Source organism: Hydractinia symbiolongicarpus, chromosome 13, assembly GCF_029227915.1.
Source record: "Hydractinia symbiolongicarpus strain clone_291-10 chromosome 13, HSymV2.1, whole genome shotgun sequence".
NCBI classification, from domain to species: Eukaryota; Metazoa; Cnidaria; class Hydrozoa; order Anthoathecata; family Hydractiniidae; genus Hydractinia; species Hydractinia symbiolongicarpus.
The window spans coordinates 17393064-17411327 of NC_079887.1; positions in this window are offsets into that span (position 1 = coordinate 17393064).

Consider the following 18264-nt stretch of genomic DNA (forward strand, 5'->3'; position numbering starts at 1 on the left):
CGTTTAGAGACCTGTGCGCGTAGTTGACTGTGTTTTAAAGACATGGCGTAATGGAAAATGACTTGATACGTCGTAGTCTATTGAGAAAGGAAGGATTAGACCAATGGTAACCTGCGCAGGCACGTGGAACCACGTGATTTACGTGTAAGGCCTTTATTAGGCGTAAAAAGCCCATATTATGGCCTTTAGAAGGCTTTGCGCGCAGTTGACGGTGTTTTAAAGACATGGCGCAATGGAAAACGACTTGGGACGTCGTAGTCTATTGAAATTTGAAGGACTAGACCAATGGTAACCTGCGCAGGCACGTGGAACTTTGTGATTTATGTGTAGGGCCTTTATTTGGCGTCAAAAGGGCATATTACGGCCTTTAGAGGCCTGTTACGTAGTTGACGGTGTTATAAAGCAATGGCGCAATGGAAAACGACTTGGGTCGTTGTAGTCTATTGAGAGTAGAAGGATTAGACCAATGGTAACCGGCGAATGGCACGCTAAAACACGTGATTTACGTGTAAGGCCTTTATTAGGCATCAAAAGGCCATATTACAGCGTTTAGAGGCCTGTGCGCGTAGTTGATTGTGTTATAAAGCCATGGCGCAAAGGAAAACGACTTGGGACGTCGTAGTCTATTGAAATTTGAAGGACTAGACCAATGGTAACCTGCGCAGGCACGTGGAACTACGTGATTGATGTGTAAGGCCTTTATTAGGCAACAAAAGGCGATATTACAGCGTTTAGAGGCCTATAAGCGTAGTCGACTGTGTTTTAAAGACATGATGCAATGGAAAGCCATTTGGGACGTCGTAGTCTATTGAGAGTAGAAGGATTAGACCAATGGTAACCGGCGAATGGCACGCTAAAACACGTGATTTACGTGTAAGGCCTTTATTAGGCGTAAAAAGCCCATATTACAGCGTTTAGATGCCTGTGCACGTAGTTGACTGTGTTATAAGGCCATGGCGAAATGGAAAAGGACTTGGGACGTCGTAGTCAAATGAGAGTAAAAGGATTAGATCAATGGTAACCTGCGCAGGTACGTGGAACCACGTGATTTATGTGTAGGGCCTTTATTTGGCGTCAAAAGGCCATATTACGGCCTTTAGAGGCCTGTTACGTAGTTGACGGTGTTATAAAGCCATGGCGCAATGGAAAACGACTTGGGAATTCGTATTCCATTGAGAGTGCAAGGGTTAGGCCAATGGTAATCTGCGCAAGCACGAGGAACCACGTGATTATTTTTAAGGCCCTTATTAGGCGTAGAAAGGCCATATTACGGGCTTTAGAGGCCTGTGCGCGTAATTGACTGTGTTTTAAGGACATGGCGCAATGGAAAACGACTTGGGACGTCGTAGTCTATTGAAATTTGAAGGACTAGACCAATGGTAACCTGCGCAGGCACGTGGAACTACGTGATTGATGTGTAAGGCCTTTATTAGGCAACAAAAGGCGATATTACAGCGTTTAGAGGCCTATAAGCGTAGTCGACTGTGTTTTAAAGACATGATGCAATGGAAAGCCATTTGGAACGTCGTAGTCTATTGAGACTAGAAGGATTAGACCAATGGTAACCGGCGAATGGCACGCTAAAACACGTGATCTACGTGTAAGGCCTTTATTAGGCGTAAAAAGCCCATATTACAGCGTTTAGATGCCTGTGCACGTAGTTGACTGTGTTATAAGGCCATGGCGAAATGGAAAAGGACTTGGGACGTCGTAGTCAAATGAGAGTAAAAGGATTAGATCAATGGTAACCTGCGCAGGTACGTGGAACCACGTGATTTATGTGTAGGGCCTTTATTTGGCGTCAAAAGGCCATATTACGGCCTTTAGAGGCCTGTTACGTAGTTGACAGTGTTATAAAGCCATGACGCAATGGAAAACGACTTGGGAATTCGTATTCCATTGAGAGTGCAAGGGTTAGGCCAATGGTAAACAGCGCAGGCACGTGGAACCACGTGATTTACGTGTAAGGCGTTTATTAGGCATCAAAAGGCCATATTACAGCGTTTAGAGACCTGTGCGCGTAGTTGTCTGTGTTTTGAAGACACGGCGTAATGAAAAATGACTTGATACGTCGTAGTCTATTGAGAGTGGAAGGATTACACCAATGGTAACCTACGCAGGCACGTGGAAATACGTGATTTATGTGTATGGCTTTTATTGGGCATCAAAAGGCCATATTACAGTCTTTACAGGCCTGTGCGCGTAGTTGATTGTGTTTTAATTACATGACGCAATGTAAAAATATTTGGGAAGTCGTATTCCATTGAGAGTGGAAGGATTAGGCCAATGGTAACCTGCGCAGGCACGAGGAAATTCGTGATTTATGTGTAAGGCTTTTTTTGGCGCCAAAAGCCATATTACGGCCTTTGGAGGCCTGTTAGCGTAGTTGACGGTGTTATAAAGCCATGGCGCAATGGAAAACGTCTTTGGAAGTCGTAATCCATTAAGAGTGGAAGGATTGGACCAATGGTAAACAGTGCAGGCACGTGGAACCACGTGTTTTACGTGTAAGGCCTTTATTAGGTATCAAAAGGCCATATTACGGCCTTCAGAGGCCTATAAGCGTAGTTGACGCTGTTAAAAAGCCATGCCGCAATGGAAAACGACATGCAAAGTCGTAGTCCATTGAAAGTGGAAGAATTAGAACAATGGTAACCTGCGCAGGCACTTGGAACCACGTGATTTATGTACAAGGCTTTTATTAAGCATCAAAAGGCCATATTACAGTCTTTACAGGCCTGTGCGCGCAGTTGACTGTGTTTTAAAGACATCACGCAGTGTAAAACGACTTGGGACGTCGTAGTCTATTGAAATTTGAAGGACTAGACCAATGGTAACCTGCGCAGGCACGTGGAACTACGTGATTTATGTATAGGGCCTTTATTTGGCGTCAAAAGGCCATATTACGGCCTTTAGAGGCCTGTTACGTAGTTGACAGTGTTATAAAGCCATGACGCAATGGAAAACGACTTGGGAATTCGTAGTCCATTGAAAGGGAAAGGATTAGATCAATGGTAAACAGCGCAGGCACGTGGAACCACGTGATTTACGTGTAAGGCGTTTATTAGGCATCAAAAGGCCATATTACAGCGTTTAGAGACCTGTGCGCGTAGTTGTCTGTGTTTTGAAGACACGGCGTAATGAAAAATGACTTGATACGTCGTAGTCTATTGAGAGTGGAAGGATTACACCAATGGTAACCTGCGCAGGCACGTGGAACCACGTAATTTACGTGTAAAGCCTTTATTAGGCGTAAAAAGCCCATATTATGGCCTTTAGAGGCCTGTGCGCGCAGTTGACTGTGTTCTAAAGACATAACGCAGTGGAAAACGACTTGGGACGTCGTAGTCTATTGAAACTTGAAGGACTAGACCAATGGTAACCTGCGCAGGCACGTGGAACTACGTGATTTATGTATAGGGCCTTTATTTGGCGTCAAAAGGCCATATTACGGCCTTTAGAGGCCTGTTACGTAGTTGACGGTGTTATAAAGCGATGACGCAATGGAAAACGACTTGGGAATTCGTAGTCCATTGAAAGGGAAAGGATTAGATCAATGGTAAACAGCGCAGGCACGTGGAACCACGTGATTTACGTGTAAGGCCTTTATTAGGCATCAAAAGGCCATATTACAGCGTTTAGAGACCTGTGCGCGTAGTTGTCTGTGTTTTGAAGACATGGCGTAATTAAAAATGACTTGATACTCGTAGTCTATTGAGAGTGGAAGGATTAGACCAATGGTAACCTGCGCAGGCACGTGGAACCACGTGATTTACGTGTAAGGCCTTTATTAGGCGTAAAAAGCCCATATTATGGCCTTTAGAGGCCTTTGCGCGCAGTTGACGGTGTTTTAAAGACATGGCGCAATGGAAAACGACTTGGGACGTAGTAGTCTATTGAAATTTGAGGGACTAGACCAATGGTAACCTGCGCAGGCACGTGGAACTACGTGATTTATGTATAAGCCCTTTATTTGGCGTCAAAAGGCCATATTACGGCCTTTAGAGGCCTATTAGGTAGTTGACGGTGTTATAAAGCCATGGCGCAATGGAAAACGACTTGGGAATTCTTAGTCCATTGAAAGGAAAAGGATTAGATCAATGGTAAACAGCGCAGGCACGTGGAACCACGTGATTTACGTGTAAGGTCTTTATTAGGCATCAAAAGGCCATATTACAGCGTTTAGAGACCTGTGCGCGTAGTTGACTGTGTTTTAAAGACATGGCGTAATGGAAAATGACTTGATACGTCGTAGTCTATTGAGAGTGGAAGGATTAGACCAATGGTAACCTGCGCAGGCACGTGGAACCACGTGATTTACGTGTAAGGCCTTTATTAGGCGTAAAAAGCCCATATTATGGCCTTTAGAGGACTTTGCGCGCAATTGACGGTGTTTTAAAGACATGACGCAATGGAAAAGGACTTGGGACGTCGTAGTCTATTGAAATTTGAAGGACTAGACCAATGGTAACCTGCGCAGGCACGTGGAACTGCGTGATTTCTGTGTAGGGCCTTTATTTGGCGTCAAAAGGGCATATTACGGCCTTTAGAGGCCTGTTACGTAGTTGACGGTGTTATAAAGCAATGGCGCAATGGAAAACGACTTGGGAATTCGTAGTCCATTGAGAGGGAAAGGATTATATCAATGGTAAAATAGCACAGGCACGTGGAACCACGTGATTTACGTGTAAGGCCTTTATTAGGCATCAAAAGGCCATATTACAGCGTTTAGAGGCCTGTGCGCGTAGTTGACTGTGTTATAAAGCCATGGCGCAAAGAAAAACGATTGGGACGTCGTAGTCTATTGAAATTTGAAGGACTAGAACAATGGTAACCTGCGCAGGCACGTGGAACTACGTGATTGATGTGTAAGGCCTTTATTAGGCAACAAAAGGCGATATTACAGCGTTTAGAGGCCTATAAGCGTAGTCGACTGTGTTTTAAAGACATGATGCAATGGAAAGCCATTTGGGACGTCGTAGTCTATTGAGAGTAGAAGGATTAGACCAATGGTAACCGGCGAATGGCACGCTAAAACACGTGATTTACGTGTAAGGCCTTTATTAGGCGTAAAAAGCCCATATTACAGCGTTTAGATGCCTGTGCACGTAGTTGACTGTGTTATAAGGCCATGGCGAATTGGAAAAGGACTTGGGACGTCGTAGTCAAATGAGAGTAAAAGGATTAGATCAATGGTAACCTACGCAGGTACGTGGAACCACGTGATTTATGTGTAGGGCCTTTATTTGGCGTCAAAAGGCCATATTACGGCCTTTAGAGGCCTGTTACGTAGTTGACGGTGTTATAAAGCCATGGCGCAATGGAAAACGACTTGGGAATTCGTATTCCATTGAGAGTGCAAGGGTTAAGCCAATGGTAATCTGCGCAAGCACGAGGAACCACGTGATTATTTTTAAGGCCCTTATTAGGCGTAGAAAGGCCATATTACGGGCTTTAGAGGCCTGTGCGCGTAATTGACTGTGTTTTAAGGACATGGCGGAATGGAAAACGACTTGAGACGTCGTAGTCTATTGAGGGATGAAGGACTAGACCAATGGTAACCTACACAGGCACGTGGAAATACGTGATTTATGTGTATGGCTTTTATTGGGCATCTAAAGGCCATATTACAGACTTTACAGGCCTGTGCGCGTAGTTGATTGTGTTTTAATTACATGACGCAATGTAAAAATATTTGGGAAGTCGTATTCCATTGAGAGGGAAAGGATTAGATCAATGGTAAATAGCACAGGCACGTGGAACCACGTGATTTACGTGTAAGGCCTTTATTAGGCATCAAAAGGCCATATTACAGCGTTTAGAGGCCTGTGCGCGTAGTTGACTTTGTTATAAACCCATGACGCAATGGAAAACGCTTTGGAAAGTCGTAGTCCATTGAAAGTGCAAGGGTTAGGCCAATGGTAATCTGCGCAGGCACGAGGAACCACGTGATTTATGTGTAAGGTTTTTATTTGGCGCCAAAAGCCATATTACGGCCTTTAGAGGCCTGTTAGCGTAGTTGACGGTGTTATAAAGCCATGGCGTAATGGAAAACGTCTTTGGAAGTCGTAATCCATTAAGAGTGGAAGGATTGGACCAATGGTAAACAGCGCAGGCACGTGGAACCACGTGTTTTACGTGTAAGGCCTTCATTAGGTATCAAAAGGCCATATTACGGCATTTAGAGGCCTATAAGCGTAGTTGACGCTGTTAAAAAGCCATGCCGCAATGGAAAACGACATGCAAAGTCGTATTCCATTGAGAGTGGAAGAATTAGAACAACGGTAACCTGCGCGTGGACTTGGAACCACGTGATTTATGTACAAGGCTTTTATTAAGCATCAGAAGGCCATATTACAGTCTTTACAGGCCTGTGCGCGTAGTTGGTTGTGTTTTAATGACATGATGCAATGTAAAACGATTTGGGAAGTCGTATTCCATTGAGAGTGGAAGGATTAGGCCAATGGTAACCTGCGCAGGCACGAGGAACCACGTGAAATTTTTAACGCCTTTACTAGGCGTAAAAAGGCCGTATTTCGGCCTTTAGAGGCCTGTACACGTAGTTGACGTTGTTATAAAGCCATGGCGCAATGGAAAACGACTTGGAAAGTCGTAGTCCATTGAGAGTGGAAGGATTAAACCAATGGTAACCTGCGCAGGCACGTGGAACCACGTAATTTACGTGTAAGGCCTTTATTAGGCGTAAAAAGCCCATATTATGGCCTTTAAAGGCCTGTGCGTGCAGTTGACTGTGTTCTAAAGACATAACGCAGTGGAAAACGACTTGGGACGTTGTAGTCTATTGAAACTTGAAGGACTAGACCAATGGTAACCTGCGCAGGCACGTGGAACCACGTGATTTACGTGTAAGGCCTTTATTAGGCATCAAAAGGCCATATTACAGCGTTCAGAGACCTGTGCGCGTAGTTGTCTGTGTTTTGAAGACATGGCGTAATGAAAAATGACTTGATACGTCGTAGTCTATTGAGAGTGGAAGGATTAGACCAATGGTAACCTGCGCAGGCACGTGGAACTACGTGATTTATGTGTAGGGCCTTTATTTGGCGTCAAAAGGGCATATTACGGCCTTTAGAGGCCTGTTACGTAGTTGACGGTGTCATAAAGCCATGGCGCAATGGAAAACGACTTGGGAATTCGTAGTCCATTGAGAGTGCAAGGGTTAGGCCAATGGTAATCTGCGCAGGCACGAGGAACCACGTGATTATTTTTAAGGCCCTTATTAGGCGTAGAAAGGCCATATTACGGCCTTTAGAGGCCTGTGCGCGTAGTTGACTGTGTTTTAAGGACATGGCGCAATGGAAAACGACTTCAGACGTCGTAGTCTATTGAGGGTTGAAGGACTAGACCAATGGTAACCTGCGCAGGCAAGTGGAAATACGTGATTTATGTGTATGGCTTTTATTGGGCATCAAAAGGCCATATTACAGTCTTTACAGGCCTGTGCGCGTAGTTGATTGTGTTTTAATGACATGTCGTAATGTAAAAATATTTGGGAAGTCGTATTCCATTGAGAGTGAAAGGATTAGGCCAATGGTAACCTGCGCAGGCACGAGGAAATTCGTGATTTATGTGTAAGGCTTTTATTTGGCGCCAAAAGCCATATTACGGCCTTTTGAGGCCTGCTAGCGTAGTTGACGGTGTTATAAAGCCATGGCGCAATGGAAAACGTCTTTGGAAGTCGTAATCCATTAAGAGAGGAAGGATTGGACCAATGGTAAACAGCGCAGGCACGTGGAACCACGTGTTTTACGTGTAAGGCCTTTATTAGGTATCAAAAGGCCATATTACGGCCTTTAGAGGCCTATAAGCGTAGTTGACGCTGTTAAAAAGCCATGCCGCAATGGAAAACGACATGCAAAGTCGTAGTCCATTGAGAGTGGAAAAATTAGAACAATGGTAACCTGCACAGGCACTTGGAACCACGTGATTTATGTACAAAGCTTTTATTAAGTATCAAAAGGCCATATTACAGTCTTTACAGGCCTGTGCGCGTAGTTGATTGTGTTTTAATGACATGACGCAATGTAAAACGATTTGGGAAGTCGTATTCCATTGAGAGTGGAAGGATTAGGCCAATGGTAACCAGCGCAGGCACGAGGAACCACGTGAAATTTTTAACGCCTTTATTAGGCGTAAAAAGGCCATATTTCGGCCTTTAGAGGCCTGTACACGTAGTTGACGTTGTTATAAAGCCGTGGCGCAATGCAAAACGACATGGAAAGTCGTAGTCCATTGAGAGTGGAAGGATTAAACCAATGGTAACCTGCATAGGCACGTGGAACCACGTGGTTTACGTGTAAGGCCTTTATTAGGAGTAAAAAGCCCATATTATGGCCTTTAGAGGCCTGTGCGCGCAGTTGACTGTGTTTTAAACACATGACGCAGTAGAAAACGACTTGGGACGTCGTAGTCTATTGAAATTTGAAGGACTAGACCAATGGTAACCTGCGCAGGCACGTGGAACTACGTGATTTATGTATAGGGCCTTTATTTGGCGTCAAAAGTCCATATTACGGCCTTTAGAGGCCTGTTACGTAGTTGACGGTGTTATAAAGCCATGGCGCAATGGAAAACGACTTGGGAATTCGTAGTCCAATGAAAGGGAAAGGATAAGATCAATGGTAAACAGTGCAGGCACGTGGAACCACGTGTTTTACGTGTAAGGCCTTCATTAGGTATCAAAAGGCCATATTACGGCATTTAGAGGCCTATAAGCGTAGTTGACGCTGTTAAAAAGCCATGCCGCAATGGAAAACGACATGCAAAGTCGTATTCCATTGAGAGTGGAAGAATTAGAACAACGGTAACCTGCGCGTGGACTTGGAACCACGTGATTTATGTACAAGGCTTTTATTAAGCATCAGAAGGCCATATTACAGTCTTTACAGGCCTGTGCGCGTAGTTGGTTGTGTTTTAATGACATGATGCAATGTAAAACGATTTGGGAAGTCGTATTCCATTGAGAGTGGAAGGATTAGGCCAATGGTAACCTGCGCAGGCACGAGGAACCACGTGAAATTTTTAACGCCTTTACTAGGCGTAAAAAGGCCGTATTTCGGCCTTTAGAGGCCTGTACACGTAGTTGACGTTGTTATAAAGCCATGGCGCAATGGAAAACGACTTGGAAAGTCGTAGTCCATTGAGAGTGGAAGGATTAAACCAATGGTAACCTGCGCAGGCACGTGGAACCACGTAATTTACGTGTAAGGCCTTTATTAGGCGTAAAAAGCCCATATTATGGCCTTTAAAGGCCTGTGCGCGCAGTTGACTGTGTTCTAAAGACATAACGCAGTGGAAAACGACTTGGGACGTTGTAGTCTATTGAAACTTGAAGGACTAGACCAATGGTAACCTGCGCAGGCACGTGGAACCACGTGATTTACGTGTAAGGCCTTTATTAGGCATCAAAAGGCCATATTACAGCGTTCAGAGACCTGTGCGCGTAGTTGTCTGTGTTTTGAAGACATGGCGTAATGAAAAATGACTTGATACGTCGTAGTCTATTGAGAGTGGAAGGATTAGACCAATGGTAACCTGCGCAGGCACGTGGAACTACGTGATTTATGTGTAGGGCCTTTATTTGGCGTCAAAAGGGCATATTACGGCCTTTAGAGGCCTGTTACGTAGTTGACGGTGTCATAAAGCCATGGCGCAATGGAAAACGACTTGGGAATTCGTAGTCCATTGAGAGTGCAAGGGTTAGGCCAATGGTAATCTGCGCAGGCACGAGGAACCACGTGATTATTTTTAAGGCCCTTATTAGGCGTAGAAAGGCCATATTACGGCCTTTAGAGGCCTGTGCGCGTAGTTGACTGTGTTTTAAGGACATGGCGCAATGGAAAACGACTTCAGACGTCGTAGTCTATTGAGGGTTGAAGGACTAGACCAATGGTAACCTGCGCAGGCAAGTGGAAATACGTGATTTATGTGTATGGCTTTTATTGGGCATCAAAAGGCCATATTACAGTCTTTACAGGCCTGTGCGCGTAGTTGATTGTGTTTTAATGACATGTCGTAATGTAAAAATATTTGGGAAGTCGTATTCCATTGAGAGTGAAAGGATTAGGCCAATGGTAACCTGCGCAGGCACGAGGAAATTCGTGATTTATGTGTAAGGCTTTTATTTGGCGCCAAAAGCCATATTACGGCCTTTTGAGGCCTGCTAGCGTAGTTGACGGTGTTATAAAGCCATGGCGCAATGGAAAACGTCTTTGGAAGTCGTAATCCATTAAGAGAGGAAGGATTGGACCAATGGTAAACAGCGCAGGCACGTGGAACCACGTGTTTTACGTGTAAGGCCTTTATTAGGTATCAAAAGGCCATATTACGGCCTTTAGAGGCCTATAAGCGTAGTTGACGCTGTTAAAAAGCCATGCCGCAATGGAAAACGACATGCAAAGTCGTAGTCCATTGAGAGTGGAAAAATTAGAACAATGGTAACCTGCACAGGCACTTGGAACCACGTGATTTATGTACAAAGCTTTTATTAAGTATCAAAAGGCCATATTACAGTCTTTACAGGCCTGTGCGCGTAGTTGATTGTGTTTTAATGACATGACGCAATGTAAAACGATTTGGGAAGTCGTATTCCATTGAGAGTGGAAGGATTAGGCCAATGGTAACCTGCGCAGGCACGAGGAACCACGTGAAATTTTTAACGCCTTTATTAGGCGTAAAAAGGCCATATTTCGGCCTTTAGAGGCCTGTACACGTAGTTGACGTTGTTATAAAGCCGTGGCGCAATGCAAAACGACATGGAAAGTCGTAGTCCATTGAGAGTGGAAGGATTAAACCAATGGTAACCTGCATAGGCACGTGGAACCACGTGGTTTACGTGTAAGGCCTTTATTAGGAGTAAAAAGCCCATATTATGGCCTTTAGAGGCCTGTGCGCGCAGTTGACTGTGTTTTAAACACATGACGCAGTAGAAAACGACTTGGGACGTCGTAGTCTATTGAAATTTGAAGGACTAGACCAATGGTAACCTGCGCAGGCACGTGGAACTACGTGATTTATGTATAGGGCCTTTATTTGGCGTCAAAAGTCCATATTACGGCCTTTAGAGGCCTGTTACGTAGTTGACGGTGTTATAAAGCCATGGCGCAATGGAAAACGACTTGGGAATTCGTAGTCCAATGAAAGGGAAAGGATAAGATCAATGGTAAACAGTGCAGGCACGTGGAACCACGTGATTTACGTGTAAGGCCTTTATTAGGCATCAAAAGGCCATATTACAGCGTTTAGAGACCTGTGCGCGTAGTTGACTGTGTTTTGAAGACATGGCGTAATGAAAAATGACTTGATACGTCGTAGTCTATTGAGAGTGGAAGGATTAGACCACTGGTAACCTGCACAGGCACGTGGAACTACATGATTTATGTGTAGGGCCTTTATTTGGCGTCAAAAGGACATATTACGGCCTTTAGAGGCATGTTACGTAGATGACGGTGTTATAAAGACATGGCGCAATGGAAAACGACTTGGGAATTCGTAGTCCATTGAGAGGGAAAGGATTAGATCAATGGTAAATAGCACAGGCACGTAGAACCACGTGATTTACGTGTAAGGCCTTTATTAGGCATCAAAAGCCCATATTACAGCGTTTAGAGGCCTGTGCGCGTAGTTGACTGTGTTATAAAGCCATGGCGCAAATGAAAACGGCTTGGGAAGTCGTAGTCCATTGAGAGTGGAATGATTAGACCAATGGTAAACAGCGCAGGCAAGTGGAACCACGTGATTTACGTGTAAGGCCTTTATTAGGCATCAAAAGGCCATATTACAGCGTTTAGAGACCTGTGCGCGTAGTTGTCTGTGTTTTAAAGACATTGCGTAATGGAAAACGACTTGGGACGTCGTAGTCTATTGAAATTTGAAGGACTAGACCAATGGTAACATGCGCAGGCACGTGGAACCACGTGATTTACGTGTAAGGCCTTTATTAGGCGTAAAAAGCCCATATTATGGCCTTTAGAGGCCTTTGCGCGCAGTTGACGGTGTTTTAAAGACATGGCGCAATGGAAAACGTCTTGGGACGTCGTTTTCTATTGAAATTTGAAGGACTAGATCAATGGTAACCTTCGCAGGCACGTGGAACTACGTGATTTATGTGTAGGGCCTTTATTTGGCGTCAAAAGGGCATATTACGGCCTTTAGAGGCCTGTTACTTAGTTGACGGTGTCATAAAGCCATGGCGCAATGGAAAACGACTTGGGAATTCGTAGTCAATTGAGAGTGCAAGGGTTAGGCCAATGGTAATCTGCGCAGGCACGAGGAACCACGTGATTATTTTTAAGGCCCTTATTAGACGTAGAAAGGCCATATTACGGCCTTTAGAGGCCTGTGCGCGTAGTTGACTGTGTTTTAAGGACATGGCGCAATGGAAAACGACTTCAGACGTCGTAGTCTATTGAGGGTTGAAGGACTAGACCAATGGTAACCTGCGCAGGCACGTGGAAATACGTGATTTATGTGTATGGCTTTTATTGGGCATCAAAAGGCCATATTACAGTCTTTACAGGCCTGTGCGCGTAGTTGATTGTGTTTTAATGACATGACGCAATGTAAAAATATTTGGGAAGTCGTATTCCAGTGAGAGTGGAAGGATTAGGCCAATGGTAATTTGCGCAGGCACGAGGAAATTCGTGATTTATGTGTAAGGCTTTTATTTGGCGCCAAAAGCCATATTACGGCCTTTTGAGGCCTGCTAGCGTAGTTGACGGTGTTATAAAGCCATGGCGCAATGGAAAACGTCTTTGGAAGTCGTAATCCATTAAGAGTGGAAGGATTGGACCAATGGTAAACAGCGCAGGTACGTAGAACCATGTGTTTTACGTGTAAGGCCTTTATTAGGTATCAAAAGGCCATATTGCGGCATTTAGAGGCCTATAAGGGTAGTTGACGCTGTTAAAAAGCCATGCCACAATGGAAAACGACATGCAAAGTCGTAGTCCATTGAGAGTGGAAGAATTAGAACAATGGTAACCTGTGGAACCACGTGATTTACGTGTAAGGCTTATATTAGGCATCAAAAGGCCATATTACACTCTTTACAGGCCTGTGCGCGTAGTTGACTGTATTTTAATGACATACCGCAATGGAAAACGATTTGAGAAGTCATAGTCCATTGAGAGTTCAAGGTTTAGGCCAATGGTAACCAGCGCAGGCACGAGGAACCCCGTGATTTTTTTAAGGCCTTTATTGGGCGTAAAAAGGCCATATTACGGCCTTTAGAGGCCTATAAGCGTAGTTGACGGTGTTAAAAAGCCATGGCGCAACTGAAAACGACTTGAAAAGTCATAGTCCATTGAGAGTGGAAGGATGAAACCAATGGTAAACAGCGCAGGCACGTGGAACCTGTGATTTAGGTGTAAGTCCTTTATTGGGCGTAGAAAGGCTATATTACGGCCTTTAGAGGCCTGTGCGCGTAGTTGACTTTGTTTTAAGGACATGGCGCAATGGAAAACGACTTCAGACGTCGTAGTCTATTGAGGGTTGAAGGACTAGACCAATGGTAACCTGCGCAGGCAAGTGGAAATACGTGATTTATGTGTATGGCTTTTATTGGGCATCAAAAGGCCATATTACAGTCTTAACAGGCCTGTGCGCGTAGTTGATTGTGTTTTAATGACATGTCGCAATGTAAAAATATTTGGGAAGTCGTATTCCATTGAGAGTGGAAGGATTAGGCCAATGGTAACCTGCGCAGGCACGAGGAACCACGTGAAATTTTTAACGCCTTTACTAGGCGTAAAAAGGCCGTATTTCGGCCTTTAGAGGCCTGTACACGTAGTTGACGTTGTTATAAAGCCATGGCGCAATGGAAAACGACTTGGAAAGTCGTAGTCCATTGAGAGTGGAAGGATTAAACCAATGGTAACCTGCGCAGGCACGTGGAACCACGTAATTTACGTGTAAGGCCTTTATTAGGCGTAAAAAGCCCATATTATGGCCTTTAAAGGCCTGTGCGCGCAGTTGACTGTGTTCTAAAGACATAACGCAGTGGAAAACGACTTGGGACGTTGTAGTCTATTGAAACTTGAAGGACTAGACCAATGGTAACCTGCGCAGGCACGTGGAACCACGTGATTTACGTGTAAGGCCTTTATTAGGCATCAAAAGGCCATATTACAGCGTTCAGAGACCTGTGCGCGTAGTTGTCTGTGTTTTGAAGACATGGCGTAATGAAAAATGACTTGATACGTCGTAGTCTATTGAGAGTGGAAGGATTAGACCAATGGTAACCTGCGCAGGCACGTGGAACTACGTGATTTATGTGTAGGGCCTTTATTTGGCGTCAAAAGGGCATATTACGGCCTTTAGAGGCCTGTTACGTAGTTGACGGTGTCATAAAGCCATGGCGCAATGGAAAACGACTTGGGAATTCGTAGTCCATTGAGAGTGCAAGGGTTAGGCCAATGGTAATCTGCGCAGGCACGAGGAACCACGTGATTATTTTTAAGGCCCTTATTAGGCGTAGAAAGGCCATATTACGGCCTTTAGAGGCCTGTGCGCGTAGTTGACTGTGTTTTAAGGACATGGCGCAATGGAAAACGACTTCAGACGTCGTAGTCTATTGAGGGTTGAAGGACTAGACCAATGGTAACCTGCGCAGGCAAGTGGAAATACGTGATTTATGTGTATGGCTTTTATTGGGCATCAAAAGGCCATATTACAGTCTTTACAGGCCTGTGCGCGTAGTTGATTGTGTTTTAATGACATGTCGTAATGTAAAAATATTTGGGAAGTCGTATTCCATTGAGAGTGAAAGGATTAGGCCAATGGTAACCTGCGCATGCACGAGGAAATTCGTGATTTATGTGTAAGGCTTTTATTTGGCGCCAAAAGCCATATTACGGCCTTTTGAGGCCTGCTAGCGTAGTTGACGGTGTTATAAAGCCATGGCGCAATGGAAAACGTCTTTGGAAGTCGTAATCCATTAAGAGAGGAAGGATTGGACCAATGGTAAACAGCGCAGGCACGTGGAACCACGTGTTTTACGTGTAAGGCCTTTATTAGGTATCAAAAGGCCATATTACGGCCTTTAGAGGCCTATAAGCGTAGTTGACGCTGTTAAAAAGCCATGCCGCAATGGAAAACGACATGCAAAGTCGTAGTCCATTGAGAGTGGAAAAATTAGAACAATGGTAACCTGCACAGGCACTTGGAACCACGTGATTTATGTACAAAGCTTTTATTAAGTATCAAAAGGCCATATTACAGTCTTTACAGGCCTGTGCGCGTAGTTGATTGTGTTTTAATGACATGACGCAATGTAAAACGATTTGGGAAGTCGTATTCCATTGAGAGTGGAAGGATTAGGCCAATGGTAACCTGCGCAGGCACGAGGAACCACGTGAAATTTTTAACGCCTTTATTAGGCGTAAAAAGGCCATATTTCGGCCTTTAGAGGCCTGTACACGTAGTTGACGTTGTTATAAAGCCGTGGCGCAATGCAAAACGACATGGAAAGTCGTAGTCCATTGAGAGTGGAAGGATTAAACCAATGGTAACCTGCATAGGCACGTGGAACCACGTGGTTTACGTGTAAGGCCTTTATTAGGCGTAAAAAGCCCATATTATGGCCTTTAAAGGCCTGTGCGCGCAGTTGACTGTGTTCTAAAGACATAACGCAGTGGAAAACGACTTGGGACGTTGTAGTCTATTGAAACTTGAAGGACTAGACCAATGGTAACCTGCGCAGGCACGTGGAACCACGTGATTTACGTGTAAGGCCTTTATTAGGCATCAAAAGGCCATATTACAGCGTTCAGAGACCTGTGCGCGTAGTTGTCTGTGTTTTGATGACATGGCGTAATGAAAAATGACTTGATACGTCGTAGTCTATTGAGAGTGGAAGGATTAGACCAATGGTAACCTGCGCAGGCACGTGGAACTACGTGATTTATGTGTAGGGCCTTTATTTGGCGTCAAAAGGGCATATTACGGCCTTTAGAGGCCTGTTACGTAGTTGACGGTGTCATAAAGCCATGGCGCAATGGAAAACGACTTGGGAATTCGTAGTCCATTGAGAGTGCAAGGGTTAGGCCAATGGTAATCTGCGCAGGCACGAGGAACCACGTGATTATTTTTAAGGCCCTTATTAGGCGTAGAAAGGCCATATTACGGCCTTTAGAGGCCTGTGCGCGTAGTTGACTGTGTTTTAAGGACATGGCGCAATGGAAAACGACTTCAGACGTCGTAGTCTATTGAGGGTTGAAGGACTAGACCAATGGTAACCTGCGCAGGCAAGTGGAAATACGTGATTTATGTGTATGGCTTTTATTGGGCATCAAAAGGCCATATTACAGTCTTTACAGGCCTGTGCGCGTAGTTGATTGTGTTTTAATGACATGTCGTAATGTAAAAATATTTGGGAAGTCGTATTCCATTGAGAGTGAAAGGATTAGGCCAATGGTAACCTGCGCATGCACGAGGAAATTCGTGATTTATGTGTAAGGCTTTTATTTGGCGCCAAAAGCCATATTACGGCCTTTTGAGGCCTGCTAGCGTAGTTGACGGTGTTATAAAGCCATGGCGCAATGGAAAACGTCTTTGGAAGTCGTAATCCATTAAGAGAGGAAGGATTGGACCAATGGTAAACAGCGCAGGCACGTGGAACCACGTGTTTTACGTGTAAGGCCTTTATTAGGTATCAAAAGGCCATATTACGGCCTTTAGAGGCCTATAAGCGTAGTTGACGCTGTTAAAAAGCCATGCCGCAATGGAAAACGACATGCAAAGTCGTAGTCCATTGAGAGTGGAAAAATTAGAACAATGGTAACCTGCACAGGCACTTGGAACCACGTGATTTATGTACAAAGCTTTTATTAAGTATCAAAAGGCCATATTACAGTCTTTACAGGCCTGTGCGCGTAGTTGATTGTGTTTTAATGACATGACGCAATGTAAAACGATTTGGGAAGTCGTATTCCATTGAGAGTGGAAGGATTAGGCCAATGGTAACCTGCGCAGGCACGAGGAACCACGTGAAATTTTTAACGCCTTTATTAGGCGTAAAAAGGCCATATTTCGGCCTTTAGAGGCCTGTACACGTAGTTGACGTTGTTATAAAGCCGTGGCGCAATGCAAAACGACATGGAAAGTCGTAGTCCATTGAGAGTGGAAGGATTAAACCAATGGTAACCTGCATAGGCACGTGGAACCACGTGGTTTACGTGTAAGGCCTTTATTAGGAGTAAAAAGCCCATATTATGGCCTTTAGAGGCCTGTGCGCGCAGTTGACTGTGTTTTAAACACATGACGCAGTAGAAAACGACTTGGGACGTCGTAGTCTATTGAAATTTGAAGGACTAGACCAATGGTAACCTGCGCAGGCACGTGGAACTACGTGATTTATGTATAGGGCCTTTATTTGGCGTCAAAAGTCCATATTACGGCCTTTAGAGGCCTGTTACGTAGTTGACGGTGTTATAAAGCCATGGCGCAATGGAAAACGACTTGGGAATTCGTAGTCCAATGAAAGGGAAAGGATAAGATCAATGGTAAACAGTGCAGGCACGTGGAACCACGTGATTTACGTGTAAGGCCTTTATTAGGCATCAAAAGGCCATATTACAGCGTTTAGAGACCTGTGCGCGTAGTTGACTGTGTTTTGAAGACATGGCGTAATGAAAAATGACTTGATACGTCGTAGTCTATTGAGAGTGGAAGGATTAGACCACTGGTAACCTGCACAGGCACGTGGAACTACATGATTTATGTGTAGGGCCTTTATTTGGCGTCAAAAGGACATATTACGGCCTTTAGAGGCATGTTACGTAGATGACGGTGTTATAAAGACATGGCGCAATGGAAAACGACTTGGGAATTCGTAGTCCATTGAGAGGGAAAGGATTAGATCAATGGTAAATAGCACAGGCACGTAGAACCACGTGATTTACGTGTAAGGCCTTTATTAGGCATCAAAAGCCCATATTACAGCGTTTAGAGGCCTGTGCGCGTAGTTGACTGTGTTATAAAGCCATGGCGCAAATGAAAACGGCTTGGGAAGTCGTAGTCCATTGAGAGTGGAATGATTAGACCAATGGTAAACAGCGCAGGCAAGTGGAACCACGTGATTTACGTGTAAGGCCTTTATTAGGCATCAAAAGGCCATATTACAGCGTTTAGAGACCTGTGCGCGTAGTTGTCTGTGTTTTAAAGACATTGCGTAATGGAAAACGACTTGGGACGTCGTAGTCTATTGAAATTTGAAGGACTAGACCAATGGTAACATGCGCAGGC